Source organism: Triticum aestivum, chromosome 7B (genome assembly GCF_018294505.1).
Source record: "Triticum aestivum cultivar Chinese Spring chromosome 7B, IWGSC CS RefSeq v2.1, whole genome shotgun sequence".
In the NCBI taxonomy this organism is placed as follows: domain Eukaryota; kingdom Viridiplantae; phylum Streptophyta; class Magnoliopsida; order Poales; family Poaceae; genus Triticum; species Triticum aestivum.
Genome location: NC_057813.1, coordinates 207,840,778 through 207,859,611, shown reverse-complemented (window position 1 = coordinate 207,859,611; position 18,834 = coordinate 207,840,778).

The following is an 18,834-nucleotide window of genomic DNA, read 5'->3' as shown; positions in this document are numbered from 1 at the left end:
ATGAACTTTCATACGGTTTTAAATTTTGATTTTTATGGTATATACCAAAATACCGAACAGTTAACCATCAAGTAAAAAATATATTTATATTTCTTGAGACGAACAACTATACAAATAGTTATTTTTCTTGCACAAGAGCAAGATTTCCTGCTAGGCATGTCCATTTTTGTTGTAACATAGTTATGTTTCTTTAAAAAAAACACCTCACATATTAATTAACCAATAGAGTTATTACAACCACTCATTACAAAATTCACCACACAGGCCGGAACATCGTTAACAAGAATACCATCTGCTCTATTATCAAAACTGTACTTAGCAATCAAATGAGCTACCATATTGGTTGAACGATTAATCTTTGAAATTTTGAACCTATTTAGCATCTTAGAGATACTCATTGTCGGTGTCAAAACCGGCGATCTCGGGTAGGGGGGCCCAAACTGTGCGTCTGAGGATCAATGGTAACTATGAAGAAGGGACACAGTGTTTACCCAGGTTCGGGCCCTTTTTAATGGAGGTAAAACCCTACTCCTGCTTGATTATATTCGAGGGTATAAGGGTTACAAGAGTTGATCTACCTCGAGATCGATTCGGCTAACCCTAGATAGCTAGCCTAGCAATGTTGTGATCCTGCCTCCGATCTAACCCTCCGGTTTATATAGACACCAGAGGGGCTTAGGGTTGTCCAAAGTCGGTTTTACATAAAGGAATAATATATCCAGACACCTAAACTTGCCATCCACGCATGTGAGAGTCCCCACCGGACACGATAGATAATCTTCTGTCTTGTACCTTGACGGTCCATCAGTCCGGCCCACATAAATAGACCAGACGCCCGAGGACCCCTTAGTCCAGGACTCCCACAGTAGCCCCTGAACCAATCTTCAATGATGATATATTCGACGCTTAGATTGTCTTCGGCATTGCAAGGCGGGTTCCTTGAAGAATACACATCGACTTTCCTCTATAAAAGAATTCTATCCGGCTTTTCATAATAAACACAACCCTTAGCATTGAAGGCAGGATATATAAAAAATAAGAATAACGTATTTTACTGACAACTTTTTCGACGAAGCGTCAGGCTTGACCCTTCGGTATTTCGAACCGTTTTCACACCCCGCGTTCCGTGTTTCGAGGCCACGCCTCATTGGCACGTCCTGTCAAACAGAGATTGTGCCCACTTAATACGGGATTGCATATCAATGGTATTTGGGTAATTCAACCAACCGCGGCGCATACCCACATTGGGAACATGCGAGGTTTTAAGGCTAGGGGGGCGGGCGCTTGGCATTCACAGCCTACATAAGCGAATATAGATCCGTCTTCTCCACCCCACGCCTTCTTCCTTCCTTAGCCTTCCCGTCTCCGAGATCCAACGCCCAAGCTTCGATCTTCCCCACTGCCACCAACATCTCCTGCCATGTCCGGGTCCGGCTTTCAAGGCAAGTGGGTGGCCTCCTCCGTGAGGGAGAGGGACATCAAGGAGCTCCGGGAGGCAGGGTACCTGAGTACGGACATCGCGTACAGGATCCCTGCCAAGAAGCAGGTTATCCCTACTCCAGAGCCCGGCGAAAGGGTGGTATTCATCCCCCTCTTCCTCCCCGGACTAGGGTTTCCACTTCACCCTTTTGTCCGCGGCCTCATGTTCTATTACGGGCTAGATTTCCATGATCTAGCCCCAAACTCCTTCCTTCACATCTCTGCGTTTATCGTCGTGTGCGAGGCGCTCCTCCGCATTCTACTTCGGCTTCTGGCTCAAAGTCTTCAACGTGAAGCCAAAGGTGGTGGACGGGTAGCACGCAGACTGCAGAGGTGCTATGGTGAGCAAACTCCTCAACGTCACCTGGCCCAAAGGGGCTTTCGTGGAAACTGTCAAGACATGTCAGCAGGAGTGGTTCTACATCACCGAACCTCATGCCGCCAACTGGGCGGCCACTCTTGAGTTTAGATCCGGACCCCCGATGCGGCTCGCGTCGTGGATCAACAAGGGTCTGGACTGGGGGGGGGTCGACCGACGAGGTGTTGATGCTGCAAAAGCGCATCAAAAATATTATAGAAAAGAACACCAGCCTCATTGATGTGATTCAGGTGATGCTATTCCGCCGGACCCTTCCCTTCCAGTGCCAACCTCTTCATATGTGGGAGTTCAATCCGGAAGGGCCGCAAACCCTACAACGATTCTTCGGCATGACACACGAAGATATCTGGAGGCTGCTTTTCAAGGCCCAGAAGTCGTGGCCGGAGACGACCGACGACATCGGCCTCGACTGTGCACACCCAGCCTCCCCGAACATAACTCAGTTCAGAAATCACAGGGGCATATTGAGACTTTCATCCTTTAATCAGGGCTGGATGAAGAAGGCGGAGCGGATCAAGTGTCCAGCTTCGCTGCCCGAAAACCCAGCTGACCCTCTGCTGACGAGGATGCTGGTCCCTGCGCCGTACCAGGCGCCGGAGAATAAAACCAAGAAGAAGGGCAAGGAGGCCAAAAGAGGCTCTCGCCATAAAGGTGCCTCAGACGCTGTGTCCAGGGATTTCGAAGCCTTCTCCTCCCACGAGGGAGATGAAGAAGAAAAGAAGGAGGAGGGATAAAGCGATCTCCCCTTAAGGGGAGGAAGAAGAAGAGAGCGGCCTCCGAAGACCCAAAGGCGGAAGCGTCCAAGAGGGGGAAGATATCCCTCTCGGACGACTCGGATTCGGATGCCGAAGTCATCCCCGAGCGGCGCCTCAGGTCGAAGCCCCTGGCTGACTCGTAAGTATCCAAGGATGCCTTACATGTATCGGCTTTTATGATTGTAGTTTTTAATACACTATATTGTGTGTTTCAGCCCGGCCCGCGATCTCCCCCAACTATCATCTCCGAGGAACTCGCTCAAGCCGGGGATTGTGGAGAGCGAGACGCCTCCGCGGGCCTCTCCGCCAACCGCTCGTGACGACACCGAAGTCTTGTCCCGAAGAGCCTCTCCAGGCCATGGAGAGGTGCGGGAGGCCGACAAGACGGCGCTAGAGGGTAACACCTCAGCTGCCGAAGACATTGGGGGACCAACCTCCATGAAGACTGATGACGGGGGCCATGACCAATCCGACCCCCAGCCGGACACTATTCCGGAGACCCATACGGTTCTTGAATCGGGCGAGCGACCCCCTTTGAAGGAGGGGGGAGCGTCGACTCCATCGGCGACCTCCATCAATCCGTAAGCGCCGGATACTTTGGTGGAAGCGCTTCGTCGTGCTTCCGTCATGGAGGAGCACCGTACCCTAATGAGTATGGTGGCTGAGAAGATTCAGTCCGCCAAAAGCGGGCTGAACGAAGCCTTTACCAGCCTATTAACAATCTTTGAGGTATGCGATGTAATTTTCTAACCAATTTTAATAAAGGAATATGCCCATGTATAGTAGCACCTGAGATTCTGTCCGGCTTTAGCGAAGCCGGACAGAGGATCACATAGTGATCGGATGAGGTGACATTTTATTCTAATGTGCGAGAGGCTTCCTTGCTGGCGGCGAGCGCCCAGGCCGCCGAAGTTTCCGAACTCACTCGGAAGCTGCGATTGGCTGATGAAGAAGTAATCCATATCAATAAGCGGTTTGAGGAGACGCAAGGTATGTGTGCATTGAGGAGTTTGATCATATATCTCCAATGGTATATCTGAAAATTGTATATGTGCTAGTTGTTTTTAACTGACTAAAAATGTTATAACTATACTCGCAGTTGGCGCCGATGAGGTCGAGTCCCTCAAGAGTGCCCTTGCCGAAGCCCAAAAGGAGGTGGAGGCGAGCAAGGCGACCACGAACAAAGCGACCGAAAATTTAGAGGAGGAGCAAACCACCCGCCGATGACATGAGGCGCGGGTGGGAGAGGTCGAAAAGGAGCTCAAGGACGCCATCACTAGATGCGAGTTCTTGGAGCAGAAGAGTTCGGAGTAGGCCTCCGAGCTCACCAAAGTCCATGAGAGCCTGGAGGAAGCCCAGGTTGATGCCCAGGGCGCTCGCTAGGAGATCCAAGAGGCGAGGCGGATTGCGGCTGGTAAGGCCTTTATCATGTAGAGTAAGTATGTTAGTAGAAGATATATTTTGCTAACCCAAGTTCGGAGTTCTCCAGGCGCCTTTGCGGACTTGCCAAGGAATACTGCGGACGCCGCCGCATTCTTTTGAGCCGAAGAGGGGAGCTCAACGGAGAAGTTGTTCTGGTCGCAATAACTTACGCCAGAGCTTCCAGTGCCCCTGAGCGACCAGCTGAAGCAGCTGTCCGAGCTGCATAGGGTGGCCGGCCTGGCCATGAAGGACGTAATAGTCCGTCTGTGGCCGACCGAATCCATACCTAGTAGCCACTTTGGACTTGTGAAGAGGCTGGTGGAGGCGCTTCCTCAGATCGATGCCCTTAAGCGGTCATCCTGTATTGAAGGTGCTCAGATGGCCTTCGCCCGTGTCAAGGTGCAGTGGGCAAAGATGAGGGTCACCGAGATTGCCACGATAGGGCCACCTGAGGGCAAGGAGCACAGGCGACCAGAGAGGTACTTCGACGAGGTCCTCGAGGGAGCTCGTATTGTAGAAGGCCAGTGCTCCAAGGAGATCATATTTGAGTAGTTGTGTCCAGTTTGTAAGAGTCATATAACGAACTCATGGTGTATGATATTTATGATTATGCTTTATTATTAGTTTATCCTCCTATTTTGCTGTTTATATGTCTGAAAGTTTACCAGTCGTCGGCTTCAGCCCCCACATAGATATTTAAGGGATGTTTGGGAACGCATGACCGCACTTTATCCAACGTCTTGGTCCGATGTAGGAGGCGTCTTGCGAGGTGAACTAGGCAATCAGACTATGTGGCTTTAATACTTTCATTTAGCCATAAGAGTCTATTGGTGGCGCTAAGTACTAGCCCCTTGTTGCATGATCGGCAATCCGGAGTGCGGTGCCTTTGCAATGCGGCTGGTCAAAAAACCCAGCCCCTCGTATAAGACGGCATAAATCGCGAACGATTCGTAGTACAACACTAAGTCACCGGATTGCTGACCTGCTCTCGCCTATCATGACAGTCAATTTTCGGCTTTCTCTACTAAGGTACTTAACCGGACGAACCAGAAATACAATCACAGTAGTTCTCCCTTTACTACCTTAGCCGCGGAACGTAAGGTGGCAAACACAGGAGCCGGGCAACCCAACTATAGACCAAAGACATGATTTGGAGCTGATGCATATAATGCCATATCCGGGACACCGAAGAGTTCCCTATAGGTGTTTGGACTTAAGAATCTTGTGGGGCCGAATACAGCCCCTGGTCTGAAGACCGTGTGAAGCCACGTATGCCAGCCACATGTAAGGGGGAGCGCAGATGACAAGGAAAAAAAATCCAAAGCCCAACCAAGAAGGTGATAATCATTTGTGCCCTTTATATCTTTATTGATATGTCGATGACAGGCAATGTCGTTCAATATTAGGGTCATTTGTACATGCCCAAAGAGAAAATGAGAAGATTTTACATAGGGGAAAGTCTAACACAGGGCCTAAAAACCATAGTTCGGAAAAGGAACTCCAATGATGCCCTGCCGCACATCTACACCTTTCCTCCTTAGTAGTAAGTCCTTTAAGAGGAGTGTTTGATGGTTGGTACGTGCCAGCCTTAAAAGGATCTCCTGCGACAACCATCTTGTAAGTAGGGCCCTTGATGAATCTGCGTTAAAAGGAAAAGGATATATGCGGTCCAATTATGGTCAAGCCGTGTAATGGACCTATTCTGAAGTGTACCTCTGGCGCCGCCCAAGGTATTTTTAGTGCGTAATTATGTACGCATGGCACATAAGCCGCGACCTGGTGGGGCGATCGGCGGAGGCCAAACCGCTAATCAAGGTCCAGATTCGTTGACTTATCGCTATTATGCATGGACCGGACTCATTTGGATACGTCGTTGGCTTTATTGGCCGATGAACCGTTCGGCTTGATAAGGCCGCTATACACTTCGGCTACAAGGTCCGCGGTGTGCTCTTCAATACAGAGTGAGCGCTCCATATGACTGTAATAACGCCACAAGGTCCAGGCATTTTGAGCTTCAAGTAAGCATAATGCGGGACTGCATTAAAGCGGGCAAAGGCAGTTCATCTGAGCAGTGCATGGTAGCCACTGCGGAAAGGGATGATGTCGAATATTAACTCTTCGCTGCGAAAGTTATCTGGGGAGCCGAATACTGTTGGGGAACGTTGCAGAAAATAATTTTTTTTCTACGGTTTCACCAAGATCAATCTATGAGTTCATCTCGCAACGAGAGAGAAGAGTGCATCTACATACCCTTGTAGATCAAGCAGAAGCGTTCAAGGGAACGGGGTTGAGGGAGTCGTACTCGTCGTGATCCAAATCACCGGAGATCCTAGCGCCGAACGGACGGCACCTCCGCGTTCAACACACGTACGGTCAGCATGACGTCTTCTCCTTCTTGATCCAGCAAGGGGGAAGGAGAGGTTGATGAAGATCCAGCAGCACGACGGCGTGGCGGTGGATGCAGCAGGGATCCCGGCAGGGCTTTGCCAAGCGTCTGCGGGAGGGAGAGGTGTAGCAAGGGGGAAGGGAGGCGCCAAGTGCATGGGTGCGGCTGCCCTCCCTCCCCCCTCTTTATATAGGGTTCCCAGGGGGGGGGGGCGCTGGCCCTAGGAGATGGGATCTCCTAGGGGGGCGGCGGCCAAGGGGGTGCCTTCCCCCCAAGGCAAGTGGAGGCGCCCCCCACCCCTAGGGTTTCCAACCCTAGGCGCAGGGGGGGGCAAGGGGGGGCGCACCAGCCCACCAGGGGCTGGTTCCCCTCCCACTCCAGCCCATGGGGCCCTCCGGGATAGGTGGCCCCACCCGGTGGACCCCCGGGACCCTTCCGGTGGTCCCGGTACAATACCGGTGACCCCCGAAACTTTCCCGATGGCCGAAACTCGACTTCCCATATATAATTCTTTACCTCCGGACCATTCCAGAACTCCTCGTGACGTCTGGGATCTCATCCGGGACTCCGAACAACTTTCGGTTTACTGCATACTCATATCTCTACAACCCTAGCGTCACCGAACCTTAAGTGTGTAGACCCTACGGGTTTGGGAGACATGCAGACATGACCGAGACACCTCTCCGGTCAATAACCAACAGCGGGATCTGGATACCCATGTTGGCTCCCACATGCTCCTCGATGATCTCATCTGATGAACCACGATGTCGAGGATTCAAACAACCCCGTATACAATTCCCTTTGTCAATCGGTATGTTACTTGCCCGAGATTCGATCGTCGGTATCCCAATACCTCGTTCAATCTCGTTACCGGCAAGTCACTTCACTCGTACCGTAATGCATGATCCCGTGACCAGACACTTGGTCACTTTGAGCTCATTATGATGATGCATTACCGAGTGGGCCAAGAGATACCTCTCCGTCATACGGAGTGACAAATCCCAGTCTCGATCCGTGTCAACTCAACAAACACTTTCGGAGATACCCGTAGTGTACCTTTATAGTCACCCAGTTACGTTGTGACGTTTGGTACACCCAAAGCACTCCTGCGGTGTCCGGGAGTTACACGATCTCATGGTCTAAGGAAAAGATACTTGACATTGGAAAAGCTCTAGCAAACGAACTACACGATCTTGTGCTATGCTTAGGATTGGGTCTTGTCCATCACATCATTCTCCTAATGATGTGATCTCGTTATCAATGACATCCAATGTCCATAGTCAGGAAACCATGACTATCTGTTGATCAACGAGCTAGTCAACAAGAGGCTCACTAGGGACATATTGGTCTATGTATTCACACATGTATTACGATTTCCGGATAACACAATTATAGCATGAATAAAAGACAATTATCATGAACAAGGAAATATAATAATAATCCTTTTATTATTGCCTCTAGGGTATATTTCCAACAGTCTCCCACTTGCACTAGAGTCAATAATCTAGTTACATTGTGATGAATCGAACACCCATAGAGTTCTCGTGTTGATCATGTTTTGCTCGCGGAAGAGGTTTAGTCAACGGATCTGCGACATTCAGATCCGTATGCACTTTGCAAATATCTATGTCTCCATCTTGAACGTTTTCACGGATGGAGTTGAAACAACGCTTGATGTGCCCGGTCTTCTTGTGAAACCTGGGCTCCTTGGCAAGGGCAATAGCTCCAGTGTTGTCACATAAGAGAGTGATCGGCCCCGACACATTGGGTATGACTCCTAGGTCGGTGATGAACTCCTTCATCCATATTGCTTCATGTGCTGCCTCCGAGGCTGCCTTGTACTCCGCTTCACATGTAGATCCCGCCACGACGCTCTGCTTGCAACTGCACCAGCTTACTGCTCCACGATTCAACATATACACGTATTCGGTTTGTGACTTAGAGTCATCCAGATCAGTGTCGAAGCTAGCGTCGACGTAACCCTTTACGACGAGCTCTTCGTCACCTCCATATACGAGAAACATGTCCTTTGTCCTTTTCAGGTACTTCAGGATATTCTTGACCGCTGTCCAGTGTTCCTTGCCGGGATTACTTTGGTACCTTCCTACCAAACTTACGGCAAGGTTTACATCAGGTCTGGTACACAGCATGGCATACATAATAGATCCTATGGCTGAGGCATAGGGGATGACACTCATCACTTCTTTATCTTCTGCCGTGGTCAGGCATTGAGCCGAGCTCAATCTCACACCTTGCAATACAGGCATGAACCCTTTCTTGGACTGATTCATATTGAACTTCTTCAATATCTTATCAAGGTATGTGCTTTGTGAAAGACCTATGAGGCCTCTCGATCTATCCCTATAGATCTTGATGCCTAATATGTAAGCAGCTTCTCCAAGGTCCTTCATTGAAAAACACTTATTCAAGTAGGCCTTAATGCTATCCAAAAGTTCTACATCATTTCCTATCAGAAGTATGTCATCTACATATAATCTGAGAAATGCTACAGAGCTCCCACTCACTTTCTTGTAAACGCATGCTTCTCCATAAGTCTGCATAAACCCAAACGCTTTGATCATCTCATCAAAGTGAATGTTCCAACTCCGAGATGCTTGTACCAGCCCATAAATGGATCGCTGGAGCTTGCATACCTTGTTAGCATTCTTAGGATCAACAAAACCTTCCGGCTGCATCATATACAGTTCTTCCTTAAGATAGCCGTTAAGGAATGCTGTCTTGACGTCCATCAGCCATATCTCATAATCATAGTATGTGGTAATTGCTAACATGATTCGGACGGACTTCAGCTTCGCTACGGGAGAGAATGTCTCATCGTAGTCAACCCCTTGAACTTGTCGATAACCCTTAGCAACAAGTTGAGCTTTATAGATGGTAACATTACCATCCGCGTCCGTCTTCTTCTTAAAGATCCATTTGTTTTCTATCGCTCGCCGATCATCGGGAAAGTCTGTCAAAGTCCATACTTTGTTTTCATACATGGGCTATCTCGGATTGCATGGCTTCAAGCCATTTGTTGGAATCTGGGCCCGCCATCACTTCTTCATAGTTCGAAGGTTCACCGTTGTCTAACAACATGATTTCCAGGACAGGGTTGCCATACCACTCTGGTGTGGAACGTGTCCTTGTGGACCTACGAAGTTTAGTAGCAACTTGATCCGAAGTACCTTGCTCATCATCATTAATTTCCTCTCCAGTCGGTGTAGGCACCACAGGAACATTTTCCTGAGCTGCACTACTTTCCAGTTCAAGAGGTAGTACTTCATCGAGTTCTACTTTCCTCCCACTTACTCCTTTCGAGAGAAACTCTTTTTCTAGAAAGGATCCGTTCTTGGCAACAAAGATCTTGCCTTCGGATCTAAGGTAGAAGGTATACCCAATGGTTTCCTTAGGGTATCCTAGGAAGACGCATTTTGCCGACTTGGGTTCGAGCTTTTCAGGTTGAAGTTTCTTGACATAAGCATCGCATCCCCAAACTTTTAGAAACGACAGCTTAGGTTTCTTCCCAAACCATAATTCATACGGTGTCGTCTCAACGGATTTAGACGGAGCCCTATTTAAAGTGAATGTAGCTGTCTCTAGAGCGTATCCCCAAAAAGATAGCGGTAAATCGGTAAGAGACATCATAGATCGCACCATATCCAATAGAGTGCGATTACGACGTTCGGACACACAGTTACGCTGAGCTGTTCCAGGCGGCGTGAGTTGTGAAACGATTCCACATTTCCTTAAGTGTGTACCAAATTCATGACTTAAATATTCTCCTCCATGATCTGATCGTAAGAACTTTATCTTTCGGTCACGTTGATTCTCTACCTCATTCTGAAATTCCTTGAACTTTTCAAAGGTCTCAGACTTGTGTTTCATCAAGTAGACATACCCATATCTACTTAAGTCATCAGTGAGAGTGAGAACATAACGATATCCTCCGTGAGCCTCAAAGCTCATTGGACCGCACACATCACTATGTATGATTTCCAATAAGTTGGTTGCTCGCTCCATAGTTCCGGAGAACAGAGTGTTGGTCATTTTGCCCATAAGGCATGGTTCGCATGTGTCAAATGATTCATAATCGAGAGACTCTAAAAGTCCATCAGCATGGAGCTTCTTCATGCGCTTGACACCAATGTGACCAAGGCGGCAATGGCACAAGTATGTGGGACTATCGTTATCAACTTTACATCTTTTGGTATTCACACTATGAATATGTGTAACATCACGTTTGAGATCCATTAAGAATAAACCATTGACCATCGGGGCATGACCATAAAACATATCTCTCATAAATAGAACAACCATTATTCTCAGATTATATAAGTAGCCATCTCGTATTAAACGGGATCCAGATACAATGTTCATGCTCAAACTTGGCACTAAATAACAATTATTGAGGTTTAAAACTAATCCCGTAGGTAAATGTAGAGGTAGCGTGCCGACGGCGATCACATCGACCTTGGAACCATTCCCGACGCGCATCGTCACCTCGTCCTTCGCCACTCTCCGCTTATTCCGTAGCTCCTGCTTTGAGTTACAAATATGAGCAACGGCACCGGTATCAAATACCCAGGAGCTACTATGAGCACTGATACGGTACACATCAATTACATGTATATCACATATACGTTTAGTGTTGCCGGCCTTCTTGTCCGCTAAGTATTTGGGGCAGTTTTGCTTCCAGTGACCCTTACCTTTGCAATAAAAGCACTCAGTCTCAGGCTTGGGTCCATTCTTTGACTTCTTCCCGGCAACTGGCTTACCGGGCGCGGCAACATCCTTGCCGTCCTTCTTGAAGTTCTTCTTACCCTTGCCTTTCTTGAACTTGGTGGTTTTATTGACCATCAACACTTGATGTTCCTTTTTGATTTCTACCTCTGCTGACTTTAGCAGTGAAAATACTTCAAGAATAGTTTTCACCATCCCCTGCATATTGTAGTTCATCACAAAGCTCTTGTAGCTCGGTGGGAGCGACTGAAGGGTTTTGTCAATGACCGCCTCGTCCGAGAGGTTAATGTCCAGCTGGGATAGGCGGTTGTGCAACCCAGACATTTTGAGTATGTGCTCACTGACAGGACTATTTTCCTCCATCTTACAACTATAGAACTTGTCGGAGACTTCATATCTCTCGACCCGGGCGTGAGCTTAAAAAACCATTTTCAGCTCCTCGAACATCTCATATGCTCCGTGTTGCTCAAAACGCTTTTGGAGCCCCGGTTCTAAGCTGTAAAGCATGCCACACTGAACGAGGGAGTAATCATCAGCACGTGACTGCCAAGCGTTCATAACGTCTTGGTTCTCTGGGATGGTTGCTTCACCTAGCGGTCCTTCTAGGACATATGCTTTCTTGGCAGCTATGAGGATGATCCTCAGGTTCCGGACTCAGTTCGTATAGTTGCTGCCATCATCTTTCAGCTTGGTTTTCTCTAGGAACGCGTTGAAGTTCATGTTGACAAGAGCGTTCGCCATTTGATCTACAAGACATTTTTTGCAAAGATTTTAGACTAAGTTCATGATAATTAAGTTCATCTAATCAAATTATTTAATGAACTCCCACTCAGATTAGACATCCCTCTAGTCATCTAAGTGTTACATGATCCGAGTCGACTAGGCCGTGTCCGATTATCACGTGAGATGGACTAGTCATCATCGGTGAACATCTCCATGTTGATCGTATCTTCCATACTACTCATGTTCGACCTTTCGGTCTCTGTGTTCCGAGGCCATGTCTGTACATGCTAGGCTCGTCAAGTTAACCTAAGTGTTTTGCATGTGTAAATCTGTCTTACACCCGTTGTATGTGAATGTTAGAATCTATCACACCCGATCATCACGTGGTGCTTCGAAACAACGAACTGTCGCAACGACGCACAGTTAGGGGGAACACTTTCTTGAAATTATTATGAGGAATCATCTTATTTACTACCGTCGTTCTAAGTAAACAAGATGCAAAAACATGATAAACATCACACGCAATCAAATAGTAGTGACATGATATGGCCAATATCATATAGCTCCTTTGATCTCCATATTCGGGGCTCCATGATCATCTTCGTCACCGGCATGACACCATGATCTCCATCATCATGATCTCCATCATCGTGTCTCCATGAAGTTGCTCGCCAACTATTACTTCTACTACTATGGCTAACGGTTTAGCAATAAAGTAAAGTAATTAAATGGCGTAAAATCATTGACACGCAGGTCATACAATAATTAAGACAACTCCTATGGCTCCTGCCGGTTGTCATACTCATCGACATGCAAGTCGTGATTCCTATTACAAGAACATGATCTCATACATCACAATATATCATTCATCATTCATCACAACTTTTTGGCCATATCACATCACAATAGCAATTGCTGCAAAAACAAGTTAGACGTCCTCTAATTGTTGTTGCATCTTTTACGTGGCTGCAATTGGGTTCTAGCAAGAATGTTTTCTTACCTACGAAAAAGCCACAACGTGATTTGTCAACTTCTATTTACCCTTCATAAGGACCCTTTTCATCGAATCCGCTCCAACTAAAGTGGGAGAGACAGACACCCGCTAGCCACCTTATGCAACTAGTGCATGTCAGTCGGTGGAACCTGTCTCACGTAAGCGTACGTGTAAGGTCGGTGCGGGCCGCTTCATCCCACAATACCGCTGAAGCTAAGACTAGTAGTGGCAAGAAAGTTGAAAACATCTACGCCCACAACAGATTTGTGTTCTACTCGTGCAAAGAGAACTACGCATAGACCTAGCTCATGATGCCACTGTTGGGGAACGTTGCAGAAAATAAATTTTTTTCTACGGTTTCACCAAGATCAATCTATGAGTTTATCTAGCAACGAGAGAGAGGAGTGCATCTACATACCCTTGTAGATCGAGCAGAAGCGTTCAAGGGAACGGGGTTGAGGGAGTCGTACTCGTCGTGATCCAAATCACCAGAGATCCTAGCGCCGAACGGACGGCACCTCCGCGTTCAACACACGTACGGTCAGCGTGACGTCTCCTCCTTCTTGATCCAGCAAGGGGGAAGGAGAGGTTGATGAAGATCCAGCAGCACGACGGCGTGGTGGTGGATGCAGCAGGGATCCCGGCAGGGCTTTGCCAAGCGTCTACGGGAGGGAGAGGTGTAGCAAGGGGGAAGGGAGGCGCCAAGTGCATGGGTGCGGCTGCCCTCCCTCCCCCGTCTTTATATAGGGTTCCCAGGGGGGGGCGCTGGCCCTAGGAGATGGGATCTCCTAGGGGGGCGGCGGCCAAGGGGGTGCCTTCCCCCCAAGGCAAGTGGAGGCGCCCCCCACCCCTAGGGTTTCCAACCCTAGGCACAGGGGGGGGGCAAGGGGGGGGGGGGGCGCACCAGCCCACCAGGGGCTGGTTCCCCTCCCACTTCAGCCCATGGGGCCCTCCGGGATAGGTGGCCCCACCCGGTGGACCCCCGGGACCCTTCCGGTGGTCCCGGTACAATACCGGTGACCCCCGAAACTTTCCCGATGGCCGAAACTCGACTTCCCATATATAATTCTTTACCTCCGGACCATTCCGGAACTCCTCGTGACGTCTGGGATCTCATCCGGGACTCCGAACAACTTTCGGTTTACTGCATACTCATATCTGTACAACCCTAGCGTCACCGAACCTTAAGTGTGTAGACCCTACGGGTTCGGGAGACATGCAGACATGACCGAGACACCTCTTCGGTCAATAACCAACAGCGGGATCTGGATACCCATGTTGGCTCCCACATGCTCCTCGATGATCTCATCTGATGAACCACGGTGTCGAGGATTCAAACAACCCCGTATACAATTCCCTTTGTCAATCGGTATGTTACTTGCCCGAGATTCGATCCTCGGTATCCCAATACCTCATTCAATCTCGTTACCGGCAAGTCACTTTACTTGTACCATAATGCATGATCCCGTGACCAGACACTTGGTCACTTTGAGCTCATTATGATGATGCATTACCGAGTGAGCCCAGAGATACCTCTCCGTCATACGGAGTGACAAATCCCAGTCTCGATCCGTGTCAACCCAACAGACACTTTCAGAGATACCCGTAGTATACCTTTATAGTCACCCAGTTACGTTGTGACGTTTGGTACACCCAAAGCACTCCTACGGTGTCCGGGAGTTACACGATCTCATGGTCTAAGGAAAGATACTTGACATTGGAAAAGCTCTAGCAAACGAACTACACGATCTTGTGCTATGCTTAGGATTGGGTCTTGTCCATCACATCATTCTCCTAATGATGTGATCTCGTTATCAATGACATCCAATGTCCATAGTCAGGAAACCATGACTATCTGTTGATCAACGAGCTAGTCAACTAGAGGCTCACTAGGGACATATTGGTCTATGTATTCACACATGTATTACGATTTCCGGATAACACAATTATAGCATGAATAAAAGACAATTATCATGAACAAGGAAATATAATAATAATCCTTTTATTATTGCCTCTAGGGAATATTTCCAACAAATACTACCTCCGGTGTAATTGAGCCCGTACAACGGGCCTCCACTCCTGGTATCACACATTTAAAGGTAGTGTTACTAGGCTCGATTCTTTATGGGTCGATCCCCATTTTACGGACACTGTCTTGATAAATCAAGTTGAGACTGCTTCCTCCGTCCATAAGGACTCTAGTGAGGTGGTATCCGTCAATAATTGGATCAAGAACCAGGGCGGCTGAACCCCCGTGACGGATGCTAGTAGGGTGGTCCTTGCGATCAAAGGTGATCGGACAGGCTGACCATGGGTTAAACTTGGGAGCGATAGGCTCTACGGTATAGACGTCCCGTAGTGCGCGTTTGCACTATCTTTTGGGGATATGAGTGACATATATCATGTTCACTGTCTTCACCTCGGGGGGGGGGGGGGGACTGCTTCTGACCTCGGGTGTTCGGCTGATGGGGTTCATCATTGTCTTCACTTGGAGGCCCTTTTCCCTTATGTTCGGTATTTATTTTGCTGGCCTGTTTGAAAACCCAACAGTTCTTGTCGGTGTGGTTTGCAGGCTTATCGGGTGTGCCATGAATCTGACAAGGCCTGTCATGGATTTTATCTAAGCTGGATGGCCTGTCTTTGTTGCCTTTGAAAGGTTTCTTCCGCTAACCGGACCTAGGACCGCTGAATCTGGCATTGACTGCCGTATCGTCTGCGTCGTCGTTGTTGTTGTTCCGACGTTTGTTTTTATTTTGGCGAGGTTTACCGTTGCCGTCCCGCACCTCAGAGGTGCCGGGGTCACCCGAGCTGTTGCTTCTATGAGCCAGCCAGCTATCTTCGCCCGCGCAGAAGCGGGTCATGAGTGCCATTAAGGCTGCCATGGTCTTCGGCTTTTCCTGCCCAAGGTGTCAGGCAAGGCATTCATCGCGGATGCTGTGCTTAAAGGCCGCTAAGGCTTCGGCGTCCGGACAGTCTACGATCTGGTTCTTTTTAGTTAAGAACCGATTCCAAAGCTTGCGAGCTAAATCGCCTGGCTGCTGAATTATGTGACTCAAGTCATCAGCATCCGGTGGCCGGACATAAGTGCCCAAAAAGTTAGCCCTGAAAGCATCTTCCCAGTTTTCCCAGGTTCCAATGGAGTTTTCTGGGAGGCTGTTTAGCCAGTGCCGTGCTGGTCCTTTCAGCTTTAGAGGACGATATTTGATGGCGTGGAGATCATCTCCTCGAGCCATATGAATGTGGAGAAGGAAATCTTCAATCCAGATTGCCGGATCCGTCGTTCCATCGTATTGTTCGATGTTTACGGGTTTAAACCCTTCCGGAAATTGATGCTCCATGACCTCATCGGTGAAGCATAGGGGCTGTGCGGCCCCTCTATATCGCGCAATGTCGCGACGGAGATCGGCTGACATCTCGGTTCGGTGATTTCGAACATAGTAACGGTCTTCATGCTAGGCTTCATAGCCATCGTCTCGCACCGGGGCACAGCCCCTTGATCCGTAGATTGATCTAGTCTGACCAGCTTTATTGGCTAGGTCACGTTGCAAATCGTATGTGAATCCCGCGGCTGCCGTCTCCCCACCTCTTTGGAGAGGGGGTGCGGGTTGGTGTTCGCCTTGATATTTCGTTTTGTTCCGTCCATGTGGTGGTCGGTCTGGTTGGTCTGCCTAATTATACTTTGATGGAATTGGCTCAAGGGCTTCATCGTCGAATTGTGGCAGCAGCTTGCGCCTAGGGTAACTTTTAACAGGTTGTCTGTGGCCGTATTCCTCAGCGGCCAGGACCTTAGTCCACCTCTCATTTAGTGTATCTTTCTTGGCTTTGAGCTACTACTTCTTCTTCTTCAGGCTCCGGGCTATAGCAATGAGCTGTCGCTTGAAGCATTCTTGCTCGAGGGATTCCTCTGGGACAATGAGGTCTTCGTCACCGAGGATAACCTCCTCTTCAGATTATGGCATGTAGTTGCTGTCCTTCGCATGTTCATTGTCAGCGTGTCTGTGGCTATATTCACGCTCTTCCCTTTCGTCCTGTTCGGACATGGGCTCGACGGGGTATTCGGGATCTTCGGCATCGTATGGAGTCTCATTATCTCCGGTGCCGGTATTGCTATCCTTTGCCCAACGCGATCATGAGCGGCGCCGCTGACGTCGGCGTTTTGGTGGTTTATCAATGGGTTTGTCCTCATCTGGGCTCGGGTTATCCTCGTCATTCTTCGAAGTGTCCACCATGTACACATCTAGGTTGAGGTGGCCGTCCAACACCCCGTGACGGGTGGGACTTGGCTTAGTTCGGTGTCGGCATCGTCGTCCATGTCGTCGATGTCTTCGGACACATAGTCTAGCATGTCGGTTAAGTCATCGACAGTGGCTATTAAGTGGGTGGTGGGTGGGTCGTAAAATTCCCCTCTCTCAGCCCCAAGTCTGAGCTGGGTACGGTTTGGTGGTAAAGCCTCCGTGATGGCGAGAGATTGCATCAAACCCGATGCTTCGCTTAAGAGTGGAAGTGGGACCAGAAACTACGGATCTGCTGGGCTAAGTTCGACATGGGACGCCTGATCGGGCCCGCTGAGTGCAGACCTCGGCAGTTCGGGATGACTGCCCAGAGCTTAAGATCGCATCTGGGTCTTCAGTCGGGAGTTCCATAAGGGGAATAAGTCCGGCGGGGCTTATGTTCCCGTCTTCGGATAACAAGACCTGCCCCGGATCTAAGGCCAAGGCGGGTGTCGATGCAGACCCTTGGACGGGATCTGACAGGGAATCTGAAGAGCCTTCTTGGTGGGGACACAGAGTGGCGGCCGAGGCCGCGAACCTGTTGAAGACTAGGTCTTATCGAATGTCGGCAATGTAGTTCAGGTTTCCAAACCTGATGTGGTGGCCGGTGGCGTAACTATCGACCTGCTCGAGGCGGCCGATCGAGTTGGCACGAAGCACAAAGCCAGCAAACACAAAAAGCTGCCCAGGGAGAAAATTTTCCTTGGACAACATCATTGTTGATGAAGAGGTAATCCAGCGATCCTTCTATCGACGATACAACGGAGCTCTCAATGAAAGCACCAATGTCGGTGTCAAAACCGGCGGATCTCGGGTAGGGGGGCCCAAGCTGTGCGTCTGAGGTTCAATGGTAATTATGGAGAAGGGACACCATTTTTACCCAGGTTCGGGCCCTCTTTAATGGAGGTAAAACCCTACTCCTGCTTGATTATATTCGAGGGTACAGGGGTTACAAGAGTTGATCTACCTCGAGATCGATTCGGCTAACCCTAGATAGCTAGCCTAGCAATGTTGTGAACCTGCCTCCAATCTAACCCTCCAGTTTATATAGACGCCGGAGGGGCTTAGGGTTTTCCAAAGTCGGTTTTATAGAAAGGAATAATATATCCGGACACCTAAACTTGCCATCCACGCATGTGAGAGTCCCCACCGGACAAGAGAGATAATCTTCTGTCTTGTACCTTGACGGCCCATCAGTCCGGTCCACATCAATAGACCAGACGCCCGAGGACCCCTTAGTCCAGGACTCCCACACTCATTGCTTCCTTCTTCAAATCAAATAGCATTGACATGTCAAAATTTTCCTTTGCAAGAGTCGCAACAAAAAATGCACAATCAGTCTCTAAAATTATAGGATTGTGAATAGTGATACCTATATAGAGACCCGCAATGCAGGCCCTGAGTTCTGCTTCCTCTGTGCTCTTACAAAGCCCAATGAAGTCCTAAGAAGAAACAATGACATTACCAAAGGAATCCCTGGCAACCACACCCACAATTGAAGCGTTAATATTCCCCACAAAGTTTGTGTTGACATTTATCACAATATAATTTGAAGGAGGGGGTTGCCACGCCACCTGAATTCCCAAGGAATTAGGAACAATTCTTAGACCAAGTACCAGACCTTTACCTTTATTCTTCGAGTCCACCATTGTAAAGGAGTGGCAAGTGACAAAAGACGACCG